This window comes from Diabrotica virgifera, chromosome 4, assembly GCF_917563875.1.
Source record: "Diabrotica virgifera virgifera chromosome 4, PGI_DIABVI_V3a".
Lineage (NCBI taxonomy): Eukaryota > Metazoa > Arthropoda > Insecta > Coleoptera > Chrysomelidae > Diabrotica > Diabrotica virgifera.
In genome coordinates, this window is record NC_065446.1 from 223,594,324 (window position 1) to 223,614,282 (window position 19,959).

Genomic DNA, 19,959 nt, shown 5'->3' on the forward strand with positions numbered 1-19,959 from the left:
TACCTTTTCAAGGAAATATTATAATAAAACTTAATAATTGTTTCTGGCTGATGTGAGATTGCACGTTCAGTTTGCTTCTGTATTTTATAAAATAAAATAAAATTTGAATTATGGTTTTGTTTGGAATAATTACTTGAGAATAATAATTATGATTGGGATCCAAAATAATACCTAACCTAATCCTAATCACCGTAAAAACCTAATAACCGGTTTTTACTTTAAAAAGAAAAAACCGGTTATAACCGGGACAAAAAACAACCGGTAAAACCGGTTATTGCTAAGTAAAAAAACCGGTTTTAGGTTTAAACCGGTAGGTTCTTCCCATCCCTAGTACAGTGAATATAAAATGTACAGTGTATACAGGGTGAGGCATATAAATGGCCTATTAGAAATATCTCGAGAACTATAGGAAAGAAAATCATGAAAATTGGAATACAGGGGTTTTGAGGTGTGAACTATTTAATGAAAATAATTTGGTTTCTTTGCTACTTCCGGTTACACCGGAAGTTCATTGAAACTTTGGTTTTTTAAATAGGAGACCCTGTATATTTTTACATTTTTCGATTCACCTCGATTGCTTCTCTCTCAAAAAATATAAGGTTTTGTAATATTATACAGGGTAGGTTAAGAGATAATTATGTTTTCTTATTAATTTCGTAGCAAAATTCACACCCTGTAGGATTGTAGTAGTTTGACATAATAAACTCTGTTTATATGCAAATGATTTTTAGTATAGTCTACTATTGTTAAGAATTATTGGTATAGTTAAATTTTTCATTTTAGTTTACAGGGTTGGTCGAAACTCGAAATGAGTATTTTCTGAGCTTTAGTACTGTAATGAAATGTTATGTTATGGTACTTTTTAATTTCTTAAGCATTCCCTATACCTAACTGCTTTAATTTGTGAGTTAGTGGTGATTCAAGCCAATCATTAAGTGCAACACAAAATACGTGAAATTGTATTAGGTTGACCGTGAAAATATTCCGTCACAAATAATTTTTTGGAAATAAATACATGTTAATCTAGACTAATACTTAAAATTGCCAATAATGGTTGATCTATCAAAATACCATCGAAGTTAAGATTGTTGGTGCGATTAACAATGAGGCACAAATTAAAGCAGTTATGTATGGGGAATGCTTAAGAAGTAACAAAGTACCATGAAATATCATTTCATTACAATACTAAAATATAGGGTGTTCCATTTAAGAAAACTCAGAAAATACTCATTCCGAGTTTCGACCCACCCTGTATACTAAAATTAAAAATTGAGCTATACTAATAATTGTTAACAAAAGTAGACTATATTAAGAATCATTTGAACATAAATAGAGTTTATTATGTCAAACTACTACAATCCTACAGGGTGTGAATATTGCTACGAAATTAATAAGAAAACGTAATTATCTTTTAACCTACCCTATATAATGTTACAAAACCTCATATTTTAAGGAAGAAGAAATCGAGGAGAATCAAAAAATGTGAAAATATACAGGGTGTCCCATTAAAAAAAACGAAGCTATTAGCAACTTCCAGTACAACCGGAAGTACCAAATAGATGAAAATATTTTCATTAAATAGATCAGTCTTCAAAACCCCCTTATTCCAATTTTCGTAATTCAGTTGCCTTTAGTTCTCGAGATATTTCTAATAGGCCCTTTATCTGCCTCACCCTATATAGATGTAGAATATACTAAATACATTAATAGAATGGGAAGACTCCTGTGGTCAAAATAACAAGAGATAAATCTGCAATCGCTAGAAGTATCAAACGACCGCGCAAAAGATAGAATGACAACCTTCCATAGAGGTATCAAACCGCCAACCAACAGATCAGAATTGCTTATAAAGAAGAAGTTCAATAATTATTGTAGCTGTTACTAAAAATGAATAATAAAAGAATATTGTGATGTTTTTCCTACTTTTATTATAAGTGGAACAATCTTTTTGTATATGTATATGTTAGATGTTCTATTTCCATGAGACCTAATTTTTACATATACTTTGGCGGCTTTCTTTATACAGTGGAACCTCGATTATCATTCTCTCTATTAACCGTCACCTCTGTTAACCGTCAGGGTCCATGCATAAGTTATGTTGTATACATAAGTAAAAATTTAGACATCAGTTCATTTTGTTTGAGCATTGCGATAAGCCAAACGAAATTCGTTGATAGCAGTTATGCCACTACCGCATTTTTTATGTAAATAATTTTTGTTCTTAGTCAGAGCTCTGGATTAAATTTCAATTTAAATAGGTAATGATAAATGATACCGTGCTTTTAGAGTTGTATTTTTAGAATCGCAAGCTGAAAATAAAAATGCACAGCACAATAATTATTAGTCAATATCTGTGTGTCACCATAATACTATGAATTTTTTTAATGTTCTGTTAACCGTTTTTTCGGTTATCCGTCATACCCTTGGTCCGGTGCCCTGACGGATAATCGAGGTTCCACTGTATTTTATTTTAAAATAAACTTTATTTTTATTTTTATTTGAAAAACAATAATATGTACTTATACTATACACTATCCACAGTAATACATAAAATCAAAAATCATTGAAACGATATACATTCTAATGGTAGGAAGCCCAAGCGGGGATTTTTGCAGTTACTCGAGCGCGTCAGATTATCATATGGGAAGAAACCTGGTACCCTGCAGATGTACCTCTACCATATATTGGCTCTTAACACAGGGGAGTCCGAAAAAAAATCTATCATTAAAAAAACTCGAAATTGTCAGATTAAGATAAGGTAAGTTAATACATGCAAAAGAGTGTATATTTCAAAAATCTGACGATTTGAGCCAGGCGTAAGGAAATAGGGTCCCAAAGTTTCACAAGAAAAAAGCGAATATTTCGCGAAATGAATTACAGATCGAAAAACTAAAAAATATGTGCTCAATATTTTTTAAAAATCTATCGAATGATACCAATCATGACTTCCCACGGAGAGGGGTGGGGGGTAAATTTAATATTTTAATTACGAATCCCGCGATATTTCGCGAAATGAACATCAGATCGAAAAACTGTAAAATACACTTGTTCAATATTTTTGAAAAATCTATCAAACCCCCCACAGAGGTGAGGTGAGTGGTTATTTTAAAATCTTAAATAGAAGCCCCCATTTTTTGTTGCAGATTTGGATTCCTTACGTAAAAATAAGTAACTATTATTCGAAATATTTTTTCAAATTATGGATAGATGGCTTTATAATCGGAAAAAAACGATTGTTGGAAATGGAAAATTAAATTAAAAAATGGCAAGCGCCCACTAAAATGGAAAACTTTTTTTAACTTTTTTTGGTTTTAGGACCTACTCTTTACAACCCAGTAGGTCCTGAAAGCGCTCGAGTGACTGCACATTTAGCATACTTTGCTCCCCTACCATAAATTATAGGTCAACATTCAAAACAATGTCTATTTATTAAGAATACAGAAATAGATTTCCAAGAACAGAAAATAGTTCTTATCATTTTTTAACAGTCGCTTATAGAATACCCGCATAATTTTACTTGTAGGTCTTCAGAACAATAAGCAAAGAATTTTGGGAAAGTCCCCAAATGCGTGCAGGTAAAAGATTAAAAGACATTAATAAACAAATTACCTATTTTGAACTAATGGCCTATTTGTGAAAGTTGAAAATATGTTCGTGGAGAGGGTATTCTGGATTTATAACCAAATTTAGTCTGCAGTTGACATTCGTGTCATTTGTACTCTAAGTGTGTCCCAGTGATTAGAAGCTTTGTGTTTATTTGTATAGCCAACGTAGTAATCTTCGAATAATGGCCAGTCTAAGGAACAAAGATATCGCAACTTTAAGATTGTTTACTGCTGAGTTCCTCAAGGATCGCCAATTTAATCTTAGTGACATTCAATCCAGAATCATAGTTGACAGTTTACTTCTTAAAACGTATGAGTACGCAAAGAACAACAGAATTCCATTGCCTCGAAGAGTTCACTATGCTATTGGCACCGGAGTACGACCAAGGAGACCCAGAGTTACCTCAAACAGTGGAAGACGACACGATAATCCAGAAAGTTCCAGTGGGATTGAAGAAGTAACTACACTTTTAGAGAATCTTAACACCAGTGATAATCAAACAAGAATATTCAAATTGAGCAATACCACCATAGAGGTCCAAGGACCGAGCTCTTCTCATTCCAAAACTTCTTTGAAGAAAAATCATAGACGTAAGAATTTTATAGCAAAGAGATTAGATACAGACAGAGAGCTTGGCCAAAGGAATCAATCGCCTAGTGTCCATGACCACACTTACCACACAATTAAACCAGAAGTTAATATTTCTGCATGGCGTAAACCAGTTAAAGAAAAACGGAGTAAAGGCAGACGTTTGATGAGGGTAGTGCGTCCACAGTATTCTGCAGTTGCTAACTTGGAAACTGCAGTTAACAATCTACATGTGAGAAGGGGTATTGATGATCTACAGAAGACGCTAGATGAACTGAAACTTAATTTGGATTGCTGAATAGGTAAAACTGTTGCAATAATGTGTGTGAATTTTCTAAAACTGTATTATCGAGTGTCGTTTGAAGTTGACAAAAATCTTCATTTACAAAAGGTAACTCTTATTGATCTTTGTTGTCATAATCATAACGTACAATATTTTGGTTATTTAATTTTATACTGTTTTTTAAGAAACAATTTTCATAAATTTTAATATATCACATATTCTTTTCTGCATAGCTCTTGTTTTTGTTCAATATGCTGGTAAATAAATCTTATAAAACTGGACATTTTTTTATTTTTTTTTTGCCTACGTGCTTTAATTTAAGTTATTTAATTTAAGTTCCCTTTAATTTATTGTTGTTGCTCTCTGCTAACATTGCGTTAAAATGTTTCTACATAGTAGAATTCCCTACTTATAATTTTTAGATTTTTGGTATAATTTTTCTAAATAATGTTTTTTCTTATATATGTAGGTATATTTTTTTAAACGAGTTACCTAATATTCTCAATAATAAAAAAATGCTTCACTAGATAAAAAATGTGAAAATTACAGCATTGTCTAGCTTTTCTTCTTTGCTCAAAATAAATTGCCCTTAATTTGCATTTTGCGGTATGGTTACTCTGACGATTCAATTTAATTTTAAAGTTAATGGCACCGGCGCAAAATTTCGCGCCAATGTGTTTTAAATGAATTCATATTTTTCAAATCCTGAGAAATCAACTAGAATTTTCGAAATAATTAAACGCAGAATGAAATATTGTATTATTACCGAGGGGCGAAAATCCCTGAAAACTGATATGTTTATTTTAATAAGTTACAGGGGTAAAAAAAAAGAAAATATTTAATGTGATATTTAAAATTTCAAATCTCATTCAAACGAAACTTTTTGATTATTCTAAGGGACTTTCGGCTCTAGTTAACACGTTGACGGACTATAAGCAAGTGTTGTCAGTGACACTCTATATTTTGCTAAGTAGAATAGGAAAAAATGCAACGTCTATAGACGTCTAATTTCCATTGATGTAATGTGACACAACGTCTATAGACGTTGCATTTTTTCCTATTCTACTTTGCAAAATATAGAGTGTCACTGACAACACTTGCTTATATATTTGACGCACTGTCCGTCAACATGTTAATAATGTAATATTTCATTCTGCGTTTAAATTTCTCAAAAATACTTATTGGTGCGAAATTTTGCGAGTACATCTTTTGGTAAAGGTGATATTTTATTCTTTTTTAACATTTTTCATTAAGTTGCTCAATAAGCATTGATCTTTTCTTGGTAAATACATTCCTTTTTTACGATTATTATTGCGATATTCGTTTTTTTATTATACCCATTTCCCGGAGCACACTCGTTCGCTCCCATGGACAAAAAAACCCTCTTAATTACATACTAGTTCGCTCCGAAAACCATAACCTAGTTCGCTCCCGTGGTTAAGCGGATTAAGTATTTATCTATTCTATTCTAGGAAAATTAATATCAGGCAAATTGGTACTGTGACTTTTTGTATATTATATTAGAAATTATATAAAATATTGGTGGTTACCTATTTATATAAATACAGTGATAAGCGCGCTAATAACCGGCAAAATAACGCAAACGATGGAAAACATATGAAGTTGTAAGATAAAAGAGATGAAACTAGTAGAGATGAGAAATTTAGAGGTAGAAACCTATAAATTTACATTATAATGATTGTTTCTCATCTTTAGACGTTTGGCAACTACCACTGTGACAGTGACAGTTTTTGTTGACATACTCATGTGATACGGCTAAAAGTGGGAAACAACCAATATAATATAAATTTATAGGTTCGTACCGCTAAATTTCCAACCTCTACTAGTTTCATGCCTTTTTATTTCACAACTTAATATGTTTTTCATCGTTTTGCGTTATTATGCCGGTTATTAGCGCGCTCATAACTGTATAACGAGACAGTGAAATTAGATAATTTAGATTTAGTCCAATAAATGACTATTTTGGAGTGTAATTTTCGGCGTTACTACGGATTTGATTGAAAATTTGGTTTTAGGTTCTACCTATCCACTTCAAAGTTGGACTTGTGCCGTTGGTTGCATTTAATTGAGGGTATAAATCACCCCTTCTCGAGGGCGAAAAATCATACGTTTCAAATAAGTCCAGAAATGGAAAAGTTGACTACTTTTAAGTAACTTTTGTTCTATGTAGTTTTTTAAAGAAGTCAATAATTGTTTGACTTCTTGTTTGATTTGAATGACATCAAAAATGTTTATTTTTAAACAATAAAAAATAACACGTTTTCAGACGGTTTTCCTCAAATAACTGAAAAAAAATTATTTTATCAAAAAAAAATTCTTAGCGAAAATATAGCCTATAATAAAATGAAAAACAGTATATTCATGAAGTGTAGGTACAGACCCAGCAAAAGAAGAATTGCAGGTAGCTTATGAAAAATATGTTCCTATGAAAAATGTGTTCCAAAAATACATTTTTGCTGAGAATATTTTTTTCGATAAAATATATACTTTCTGGTTATTTGCGAAATATCGTCCAAAAATGTGTTTTTTTGTTGAACAATAATAAAATAAACATTTTCACTCGCAGATAACTAGAAAAATATTGACTTTAAAAAACTCTATAGAACAACAGTTGCTTAGAATTAGTGAATTTATCTATTTCCGGTCATATTTTAAATGTATGTTTTTTCACCCCCGAGAAGGGGTGACTTTCACCCCCCAAGTAAAAGCAACCAACGGCATAAGTCCAACTTCGCGGTGGTAAGTAGAACGTAAATTCAAATGTTCATGCAATTCAGTGGTGACACTAAAAATTACACGGTACCTATCGCCGGATTTCACGTTCCTTTACTGGGCTAATAATAATTATTTTATTTACACTAAATTTTTTTCTATACAGTGATGAGCGCGCTAATAACCGGCAAAATAATGCAAAAGAGGCAAAACATATTAAGTTGTGAGATAAAAAGAAGTGAAACCAATAGAATTGGAAAATTTAGCGATAAAAACCTATAAATTTACATTCGATTCACTGTTTCCCACCTGTAGACGTATTAGAGGAGGATGTCAACTAAAACTGTCACTGTCACAGCGGTAGTTGCCAAACTCGTCTGATACGTCTAAAGGTGGTAAATAATAAATGTAATGTAAATTTATAGGTTCTATCGCTAAATTTCCCATCTCCACTAGTTTCATTTCTATTTATCTCACAACTTAATATTTCCATCTTTTGCGTTATTTTGCCGGTCATTAGCGCGCTCATTACTATATTTTGAAAAATGTTAATGATTGAATTAGAAATTAGATTAGAAATTTTGAATTGTTTTTAAAAATTACTGAAATAATTTTTGTGCTTATTCTAAAATATAGATATAATAAGAAAGCAATACAAGTGTAAAAACTAACATAATAGGTATGGGATATCCTCTATATGAAACAAAAAAATATACAAAATGAAACAAATATAAATAATTAAAACGAGGCATTTATTTTGCTAGAAATCTAAGTGAAATACATTTGACAAAATCAAATTTACTAATTTTATTTTGCTTTAATTCGGCTATTTTGTGATCAACAAATTTTTGGCGCTCTAGAAGTACTTTTCGGTACACTTTTTTTGGTTTCACCGAACTTCGTATTTTTACATAAGTGTCAATTTGAATATCTTATGTTATATCTTATCGTTATAAGTTTAATATATTTTTAAGTAAGAAGTAGTGTTATATAGTAGCATTGTTTAAAAAGACTCATTCTTTTAAACAATGATAGTATTGTCGTATTAGAAAAATAAAAAGTTTGAGAAATATTTATTAAAAATTTTATTAATAAAATGTATCAAAGTACCTGCTTTATGAAGGCAACATTATCTATTTAAGCTGACCCTGGCTATTCATTATTATTCATTGTGTACCCAGTAAAGACATTATTCAACTATCTTTTCTAAGAAATATATGGCCGTAGCGAACTAACCTATGCCCCTTTTCTGTGGGGTATTAAAATCTGACCGCCGGAGCGAACTAGTATACGCCCCCATTTACTTGCGTTCAGTGGATTTATTCGGTTTTATTTAAATTTCTTGTGTTTTGTTATATTTTGTACTTTGACATTCATTGCGTAAACTTGATTTTTTTTGCATTTTCTTTTATTCTCTTGTTTATTCGCCATATAGTAAAAATCAAACATGGTAAATTCTAAATATGTGTATATACTATACACTGTTTTGTTTTGTACATTTGTTTTCTTTTTATATGCATTTTATTTTCTTATATTGGTTTTTAAAATTCTCTTTTTCTTTACCTTTCTCAGACTAAATTAATTACTGTTTTCTTATTTTCTTCCACTCAGTATTTGTGTTTTTTCTTTCGTTTATTTTCATTACACGTATAACTTCTTACTTTTAAGGGCGAAGGCGCAAAATTTCGCGCTAACATGTTTTAAATGCATTAATTTTTTTCGAATCCTGAGAAAACTTATAAGTATTGTTGAAAATAAAAGCAGAATGAAAGACTGCATTATTACCGAGTGCTAAAAGCCCCTGAAAGATTCTATAATGTTTATTTTAATAAGTTACAGGGGTTGAAAATAAAAAGAGAAAATATAGTGCGATTTTTAATTATTTCAAATATCTTATTCAAAAGAAACTTTTTGTTTGAAACTCTAAGGGACTTTCGGCCTTCGGTAATAATGTAATCTTTCAGTCTGCGTTTAAATTTTTCAAAAATACTTATTAGTTTTCTCACGATTCGAAAAAAATGAATGCATTTAAAATACATTGGCGCGAAACTTTGCACCTATACCTTAAGTAAAGGTGATATTTTATTATTTTTTAATATTTTTCATTAAGTTGCATTAAGACATTATCACCATATTCGTTTTTTTGTTATATGTATTTTCTTTTTCGGTTTGAATTTATTGGGTTTTATTTTAAATTTTTGAATTTTGTTATATTTTTTACTGAAACATTCATCGTTTCAATTTAATTTTTTTGCATTTCCAGTATAACTGGAAATGTATATTTGCTTGTGTGGTAGACGTATATTTTCTTGTTTATTCGTCATATAGTAATATGACATAAATAAACAAATATGTTAAATTCCAAATATGTGTGTTTAATATGCATTTTGTTTTCTTTTTCTATATGAATTTTTTTCTTACATTGGTATGATTTTTAATATTCTCTTTTTATTTGCTTTTATCAGATTAAAATCATTATTAATGTTTTCTTATTTTTTTCAACTCAGAACGTCTATAGACGTTGTGTTTTTTTTTGTTTATTTTCATTAAACGTATAACTTTTTACTCTTAACAGATTGTAACAACTAAAATGGTAGGTATATATTTTTCGATATTTTTTTCTTTACTGTTGTATTGACAAAGTGTTTCTGATCTTTTAATTATTGTTATATTTTTTGGAAATTTATCAGATATATTTGGTTTCGTTATTTTTCGATATTCGATATATTTGTTTTCGATAAAATGATTCTAATAGTTAAATGGTCTTTCAATAATTATGGCAATTTAAACATATATTTATTAATGTATTTCAAGGTAAAAAAATTTCCAAAAAATGTAATAGTTTAGATGATTATTTCATTCATAGGAGATTCTGACCAATAGAAAGCTACAGAAATCTAAATTAAACTGATAACTTTTTTGATAATTGCCCGTCGTCAAGCATATTACGTCAGATGCCCTTCGTTGCTACGAAAAAATACATTCAGTGACATTAATGACAACTGTTTTAAAAATTATAAAAGTGATGACTTTCAACCGTCAAATACATATTTATAACAACTGTGTGTTTCATTGTACTAATTTGTACTTACATAAATAAATTACAATAAGATTTTGGTTTTGAACAGTTTTATTCATGAAATAATCGCAACAAATTGCACTCGATCTCCAAAATTAATATAGAATGTTTGCCCTCGTGACACTTTGACATAATTTCACTCGCCTACGGCTCGTGAAATTAAAACTGTCAAAGTGTCACTCGGGAAAAATTCAATAATTTTAGAGCTCTTGTACAATTACTACTGAAAATACTGTACACTTTGTAAAAATATTATTTCAAAGCATTGTTGTAGATTAAATTTCTTCACTTATTTTTTGTGCATTCGATTCTCCATTTTTTGTACTATGGTTTCAATATTATGATCCACCACTTGTATAAATTTATTTAAATTATTAGTATTACCGTGTTACTTTTGCACAACATCTTATATTTTAAGTATACCTGTGTTTGTATTGAAAATAAACTGTAATTTCAATTTCCTTTAATAAAAATAAATATGTACTTCTGTAATGTATTAAATGAGCTTTTTATTTAACAACCCTGAAACAACATTGATATATACAGTGAGCACGTAAACGTTGGAATAAATTCCTTTTATTTTTGTCAATTTGTTTGTTTTGAAATAAATCCCGAACCGGTCGATTTTTATTTTTAAATTTTGATTTTTTGGCATGTATTATACTCGTGACGTTATCCATCTGGGCGTGATGACGTAATCGATGAATTTTTAAATAAAAGTAGGGATTTCGTGACAGCACCTTTGAAAGCTTATTAAATTATCTATTCAGTAATATAAATATTAACATAAATACTTATACAGGGTGTCCAAAGAAAGTTTTTTAATTAAATATTGAGACAAAAATAAGAACGTATCTAATTTATTTAATTCATAATACATTTCTCTGCTGTCAGAAAACAGGAAAAAATGTTTGACAAACAAATACTGTTTTACTCTTAAATTCAATGTTAAAGTGGCCACTCACCTGCCTCTTAGCAGTTTAAACATTTAATTGAAGTTAAATGCCGTATTTTTTTTTTCAAATAAACATTTTTCCTGTTATCTGACAGCAGTAAAATGTTGTTTTGAATTAAATAGCTTACATACATTCTTCTTTTTGTTTTAATTAATATTTAATCCAAATTTTTTTGACACCCTGTATAAAGAATTATGTTAGTGTTAATATTACTGAGTAGATAGTTAAATAAACTTTCAAATGAGCTATCACCCGATCCCTATTTTCATTAAAAAAATCATCGATTACGTCATCAGGTCCAGATGGATGACGTCATTAGTTATTATGCCAAAAAATCATAATTTAAAAATAAAAATCGACCTGTTTCAGGATTTATTTCCAAAATCACCATTCATGAAAAAATTAATTTATTCCAATCTTTAGGTGCTCACTGTATACATGTCTATATTATAATCGACAACACTACATAGGTCTGGATCCCGCATAAGAAAAAAAATTGATTAATAAGCAAGCTAAAAATTTGTTAATAGCTTAACGGTGTCTAGACGGACAAATTTTAATGTATGGGAACACTGGAACAGGGGAAGTTTTAATTGTGGAACAGGTTAAAAATCTGGAACGTCAGACTACGAAAACGTCAGATGTATTTTGTCGGACAGAACTTCCACTTGATTTGTTGCCCTTTCATTAAACTCTCATGCAAAAATCAGACTGGTGTTATGAAAGGATAATAAATCAATTGGAAGTTCTGTCCGACAAAATACATCTGACGTTTTCGTAGTCTCACGTTCCAAATTTTTAACCTGTTCCACAATTAAAACTTCCCCTGTTTCAGTGTTTCCATACATCAAAGTTTGTCCGTCTAGGCACCGTTAAGCTATTACCAAATTTTCAGCATGCTATTAATCAACTTTTTTTTGGTACGCGGGATCCACACCTAACAGGCCTAGACGCCCTCGGCTCCGATGGTCTTGAACACTTCTAGTTTTCTTTTCTGTTTCTTTCTTTTGGTATTCATAATATAACCATCTACTTATCTGTGTCTTGATTTTCTATATTGTTTTGTGTCTCATGCATCTTGATTAGCTACTGATTGGTTCTTCTGCACCATTCCCTGTTTTATACCACAAAAAAAAACTTTTTTCAAAATTGTCCTCTCCCAAATCTCTAACTTCTTTTATCTCTCTCATTCATTGTCCATGTTTTACGTGCATACAATGCCGTTGGTCTTACTACTGTTCCATAAGTTCGAATCTTGGCTACTCTGAACTTGTTTTTTGCCCTCTACAGTGCACTTAACCTAATGATTTGCTACTTTTCAATTATCGTTTATTCATTTCTCTCTCGTCGCCTCCTTTATTTGTTACTGTTACTCCAAGGTAACTATCAAGTAGTGTTTGCAGATCTTCTTGACTAGAAGCTAGGAGTACTGTATCGTCCGCATATCGCAAATTATTGATGACTTCACCGTTCACAAGTATTCCTTCTTGTTTTTCAGAAAGAGCTTTTCTGAAAATTATTTCGGAGTAAACGTTGAAAAGCAGTGGTGACAAGAGGCATCCCTGCCGTACTCCTCTTTTAATATTAAGAGCCTGTGATTCCAAACCATCTACTAAGACTGATGTTGTTTGATTCCAATATAAATTTGCAATTATTCGAACATCTCTGCCGTCCAAGCCTATGTCTTTTAGAGTTTCGATCAATATAGAGTGCTAAACACGATCAAATGCCTTTTGAAAGTTAATAAAACAACAGTATATGTCTACAGATATATCTCGACATCTTTGAGTAAAAGCAATTTAACCAGAATATTTAATGCGGCAAATGAAATTCATTCGCCATTTAAAATTTTATGAACATTCCGAGATGACAATGGCGAGAATATTAAGAAAAAAATTGATATATTGCGGGAGTTTTATAAAGAGACATCAGTGAAGAATTGATAGATGAATTTTTTCATTTGAGAGCGATATGCAAGGATAATAATGGTAAATCTCAACTTTCTTCAATCTTCTTCTTTACGTGCCATCTCCACGACGAAGGGTGGCAATCATCATGCATCAATCATCATGGCAATCTAACTTTTGACACTACAGTCCGACAGAGTTCAGTTAAGCTGGATCCCAACAAGTCTCTGAGATTTCTCTGCCAGGACATTTTTCTTGGGTGAAGAGTTCGCTCCGCTTCGTTCAGGTATATTTTAGAAGGGTACGAATTGGCTCCCGCATGAATGCGGGTAGGCTCTCATATAATCGCGGAAACATTAGACATTGTTGCCAAATAGTGTAATATTTATACTGCTTAGGAAATTTACATAGTGATATAGACTTTTTATAGGAAAATTATACTTTTAGACAAATATTTTAGAGTTTGTTTTAGTTCAACATTGGCATATGTGTGTATTAAATAGGGTTGATATTCTTCGCAAATAATGGTTTTCAGTATTCTGCCATATAAACGGCTCATTGTGCTTGTTACAGTTATTCCCCTATAATTGTTGACATCACTTTTACTTTCCTTTTTGTGTATTGAAGAGATCCAGCCCTCTTTCCAGCTTTTCGGAATTTGTTCTCCGTTAATAATTCTGTGAAGGAATTCTGTGATCATTCGGATTACTTTCTTTGAACCTGATTTTATTAGTTCTGCGGGAACATTGTCAGGGCCAGGTGCCCGACCATTTTTTAATTGTGAGATAGCTTTCTGTACCATTTCTGTTGTTATTGTTATTTCTTCACCTTCTACTATTACTGGGTTTGATTCTTCTTGTATGTATTGTGGACGGTCTTCAGTCAGCAAAGATTTATAATGCTGTTCCCATGTATTTGTTGTTATGTTGTCAAGCCTTACATTTTCTGTTGTATCTGATCTCAGTGTTTTGATAAACCTCCACGATTCTCTACTTCTCCTACCACCTATATATGTTTCCAACTCATTACATTTCTTTTCCCATGAATCATTTTTTATCTGCCATACGTCTTGTTTAAATTTTTTGAGGGCGTTTCTGTATTTTTCCTTGTCTTCTATCCGGCCAGTGTTTAACCATTTTTGGTATAGTTGTTGTTTATTTTCTTTTTGTGTTTGTAGATGTTCGTTCCACCAGCTATTACCTTTATGTATTCTATTTTCTTTTATACCTAGCGCCTCTTTGGCGGCTTGGTGTATACTTGAAATAATGTGTTGGTGTACGTTTTCTATGTTTTGCGTCAGTGTTCCTTCATCCAATATATTATCTAGTCGGCTTCTGTATAGCATTTTTGTACTGTGGTGTTCTAAACTTTCTAGATTATATCGAACCGCTTCAATTTTCTCTCCATTCCCTGAGTCTGAGACACCCTGTTTCTGTTGGGCCCATGAAGGCAGTATTATTTTGGATTTTATCAAGTAATGGTCACTTCCAGTTTCTGCTCCTCTGTATGCTCTAACATCAAGGATTCTCAGTTTAGTTTTTTGGGCCACAATTAGATAATCAATAATCGATTTTAAATTGCGTGTTGTTTGAATCCACGTGTAGGTATGTATATCTTTGTGTTTGAAGAATCCGTTCATGACTTTTAGTTCATTTCGCATACAAAGTTCTATTAACCGCTCGCCATTAGTATTTAGGATTTCTTCTCCATACCTTCCAATGACATTATTTCCTATTTTTTTGCCCACTCGTGCATTCATATCTCCTAAAACTAAGAGCTCCCGACTTTTACCGATTTGTATTATGGTGTCTTCTAAGGTTGCGATATATTGTTCTTTCTCTTCCACTTTAGCATCATCAGTCGGTCCGTATACCCCTACAATTGATAAACGACGCCCCTTTACGGTCAAATTCGCTGTTATTATTCTATCGTTAATTGCTTGCCAACTTGTTATATGATTTTTATACTTCTTATGAATGAGTATGGATACTCCTCTTTTGGCACGTTCATCCTTTCTGACTCCACTATATATGTGTACATATTCTCCTACGTCGTCTACTCCTTGTCCTTTCTTCTTGGTTTCAGTTAACACTAGAATGTCCATGTTCATTTTTAAACTTTCTTGCTGAACTTCTGCAGTCTTTCCTTTAATACCCTGTATATTCCACGTTCCAACATTCAATATCCGTTTTCGTTGCCAATTTCGTTTTCCAGAATGTCCGTCCTTTTTCCGAGGCTTTACTTTCGGGTTTTTTGCAATATACTTTTTTCCGAGGAATGAGGAGCAAGCCCATTGCCTCAACCCCCAAGCTTGGAGGACCAGAGTTTTGAATTTAGAGTGACCGTCTCTTAGTTAATAGTATACATATTCGATACAAATTCAATTCAAAATTCAAAAACAGCCTATGCAAAAGTTAGATAAAAATATTCAAAATCAGTGCAAATCTCAAAATTCGATAGAATTTTTTTTGGAAAAAATTCGATATTCCATACAATATTTAAAAATAACCGTACTAAAAATCGAAATCGGATAGAGATTTTTCAAATAAATTTAATAACAATTCAAAATTCAATAAAAATTCAAGAATAGCATATATAATAAACTTCGATAAAAATATTCAATTCAAAAATCACTTCATGTTTCAAAATTCATAGATATTCTTAAAAAAAAATCGATACTTCATAAATTATTCAAAAATCAGCAAAGATAAATATTCAATGTTCAATAATAATATAAAAACGAGGGAAGCATTTTTAATAAAGATAGACATTCTTACTTACATTTTATCACTTTGTATTTTCACTGTCGCTCACTGGGTTGATCGTCTTCCTGGGTCCTCGTCCAACTCCCATTTTCGTCGTCGGTATTTCCACGCTGGCGCCACCATCTCTGCTCCTTTCAGAAGACCTCCTCTAGTCTGCAGGATCAGCCATGTATTAAATAGTGTGTTGTTACTGCCTTCTGGTTCTAATTAATTAAAAAGACTAAACACGTCTTACTATACACTATATTTTATTCACTGGTATCCAATATCTAAACAATAACATTAATGATTCATAGCGCCTCGCCTTACTACATACTAACTTCTAATAATTATTTGTATATCTATATCCATACTGATTGCTCAGCGTGTTTTTATACCTATCTGAACCATAACAAATATAGTTCAAGTTCACTCGTAATAAACATGTGATACAAACTATAAGCTATTGTTTTTATGTATGTTCAATACCCTAAAGGTTAATAACATCATATTTAAATTATGATTTATACAGAGGGTTCATAATATACCACATGTTGCAATTTTAACACAAATTATCGGTGTCGGCCGGTATGCGCTCGACCGTTTTGCGCTCTTACCTGAAATCGGCCGGTTTGCGCTCTACACTCTAATACCCGAAAGTTAAGTTAGGACCGAAGGGTTAGGTCTTCCTCCTTTCCCATAAATATTTCTAGGAAGGTACCTGTTTCTAACACAAAGAGAAAATTTGAAAGAAGTGACAACGCTGGGTGATATTTTCGACATGTTTAGGTAAAATAAATTTTGTCTATGGGAGCCAATTCGGACTCTACCTTTTTTAGTTCAGGTAAAATTCTTACCATTGGGAGCAAACTCGACCCCGTCCTTTTTCTTCTACCTATGCTGCCCTTCCTTGAATCTTTCCCTGCAATTTCTCCAATACATTTACTAAATAAAATTAAACATCTCAAATTAGATTCATTATTTCCTAACGTTGTTGTTGAGTTAAGAATATTTTTCACATTGCCGGTGACAGTCGCAGAAGCGAAAAGATCCTTTAGTTTTCTTTCCCGCATAAAGAATGTTGTGATATCTACAATGAAACAGGATTGGTTAATAAACTCGCCTTTAAACTTGTAACGTTTGAAAAAACTCCAACATTAATTTAATATCCCAATTCCCAAAAAGAATGTCTATTTTTTTAATTTATTTTGTGAAGTTCAATATCATTATAAGATCCCAAGCCGACCCTGTATACAGCCATGAAGTATTGCAGCAACATTTCAATGTGTTACAAGATTCCTGTTTATTTGAGACGCAAAAACAGAATTTGTAAGAAGTGTTGACAAAAGTACAGTTCTAATGCGTAGATGAACTTTCTAGAACAAATCTTGAACTGAAAGTTGAGTTCTTGTCAACTAAGCATCCCTAAGGATCAAAATCGCTCGGTACTTCCGTCGTATTTTCCCCGATCTGTGGCTTCAGACTGAAGCGCAGATCAGTCCGGTTTGATTTCTTCAAGCGTGAAGATCGCTTGCCGACTCACCCCAAAAGGGCGTGGTGCCTTTTGTTACCCGCCGGTAAAGGGTATAGTATGTCGTTCTGGAAGATCTAGTGTGAGGGCACGATGTTTTTTTTTTTACCCCGTAGTGAAGTTGGGTGCTCTTACACTGTGTTTGAGTTGTGACGCAGTACTATACGCCGGCGTGGTATGAAGTCCCTGTATCTTGTCCAAGTTCCTGTTTAAATGAAGTCTTCCGAGTCCCGATTGATGTCCTGATGTAGACATTTTGAGTTCCAGTCCCGTGATGTTTATCCAGTTGATTGCCCCGAAATAAAAAGGAAGCCATGAAGCCCACCTCAGGTCGATGACCCTGTTTGTTTGTAGATGAACCCCCTTTCCGTGTAGTTTGTGACGTGTGATAAAGGATTTTGTTTAAATATGGTATGATATATTTTTTTAAATTTTGCAAGGATCCCAAATGGATAAATATTTTTGTTGGTAAAGAGTTTTGAAAAATAATAGTTGTTTGTGCTTTCATGATGCAACTTGTAAATTAAAATGACAGTGACTTTGACCTTTGACAGCTGCGTCAAAATTTTGTTTTGACATACACTGTCCAACAAGTTCTTTTGTCATTCTTTTGTTATGTTAAATTGAAGATTTTTTTTGTAATGTAAAAGATTTGTAGATATTTTGTCCTGTAAAATCATTTCCTGTTAAAAGTTTTTTTGTTTGTTTAAAAAAAAAACCACCGTAAAGTTTTAAATAAATGTTTGTGAAAGTGTATCTATCATCTCATTTCTGTAGCCTTTGGAAAAATTTTAACAGAAAACTAATGCAACTGTATGAAAGTTTTAGTTCAGGAGAAAAGAAAGAATATGGCATAGAAGCCAATAATAAGGAAAGATGTTGTCCCAATGTAACCCCAAAGAGGAATCAATGATGATTGTCCCCCCGATTGGTACCCGTAAGTAAGAAAGTATCCAGTAAGTACCCATAGGTGAAATAGAGGATTTATTTCAAACGGCGTCCCTTTTTGTTAAATAGTAGAAAGATCCTCTAGTCAGAGTAAGTACCCTTATGTATTTAGTTATGGTAGTGTAGTCATCTTAACACCCCTTCACCCTCCCTAACGAATCTACGACCTAGCTCCCGCACAACAAATGAGCTGCCGTCCCGCAACGAGGCTTTATGTGTCTGCTTCTTCTTCTTTAGCCCCATTCTTACCCCCCAGTATCTCTATAGATAGTCTTTCCTTGTTCCCATATGAGCAGACATGTTAAACGCTTCAAATGGCGCCCAACGTGGGGCTCTAAACGCTTCAAATGGCGCCCAACGTGTGTGGCTCGACTCATTTTTGGCCTCCTTCCGGCTCCAGTTGTATGTAAAATGCTTCAAATTGCGCCCAACGTGTGGGGCTCTAAACGCATCAAATTGCGCCCAACGTGTGGGGCTCTAAACGCGTCAAATGGCCCCGGCAACGTGGGGCCTGTACTTTTTTTGGCCTCCCTCAGACCCCATTTGCATGTTCCCACTACCATGTCCTTTTAGCCTCCTTTCGGTCTCATTTGTACTACAACTGTTAGGCAGTGCCCGTCTTGGGTAGCCGATCTCAGTTTGTGGTGCAAGTGTTTCCGATAACATGGAAGCTCGACTCGTGTCATGTTTTGTATGCCCATTGTTACAAGTCTAGCTTGTAGACATGTTCAACTAGTAGTTAGCCTATCTACTAGTCCCCAATGTCTTTAGCCACCCCCCACTTAGTGTTACATTTGTAACGTACACCCTGAAGTTTGACCTGAGTAGATATCGCCCCAGTCTTCCCATGTAGTTTAGCCCAGATTCCTCTTGTCTTGCCCCCCCGAAACTGTTTCATGTCTTTTAGTGCCCCCGAAACTGTTTCAGTCTGTTAGTCCCCATGAAAGAGCCCATTTTTGTAGTTTTTGTTGCAGAATGTTAATAATTTTTCCAAAGAGGTGTAAGTATGTACACATTTTGTTGTGATGTTGATTTGGTCGTGCTGTTGATTGTATAGGCATGTACCATTTCATACATCATAGTGTATTTAACTTGTAACCCCATATGTATACTGGTATTGTATTGTATTGTAAGTATCGTAGAACAGAATTGTATGTTATTGTAGCGTACTAACTGTATTGTATTGATATTGTACCCATGATGAAAGCATTGATTTGAATTTTTTTGAAAATATTGATGAAATATATATAGACAAACAGTTGAATAAAAAAGTAACGTAAAATTTTTTTGAAAATTTTGATTAAAAGTAACGTTAAATATTTTGAATATTGAATCCAATTATGAAGTATAACAGTATGTTGTATTTTTTGCATGTATTCCTATAGATCAACAGTTTTTTACAGAATAACCGTTTTTTGTGATTATTGATTTGGTCATTTGAGTAGATGTGTGATGTTGTTGGTATGGTCCGTGTATGAGCTTAGCCCCGTATAGTCTGTGTGAGAGTAGTCCCTTGTTTTTCCAGCGAAGCCTATCTCTGTTGGTGTATGTCATGCCACAGGTTAGTTGGAGAAGTCATCCCAT

The 19,959-nt window shown here is 32.7% G+C and overlaps 1 long non-coding RNA gene across 1 annotated transcript; it reads right to left on the minus strand.

Moving 5' to 3' along the window:
• Positions 1–17,458: 17,458 nt before the first annotated feature.
• Positions 17,459–18,832, minus strand: LOC126884090 (uncharacterized). Its single transcript, XR_007697844.1, has 2 exons — positions 18,716–18,832; positions 17,459–18,683 (listed from the first exon to the last, which is right to left on the minus strand). It is a non-coding gene; the product is annotated as an uncharacterized LOC126884090 (long non-coding RNA).
• Between the last annotated feature and the right edge of the window lie 1,127 nt (positions 18,833–19,959).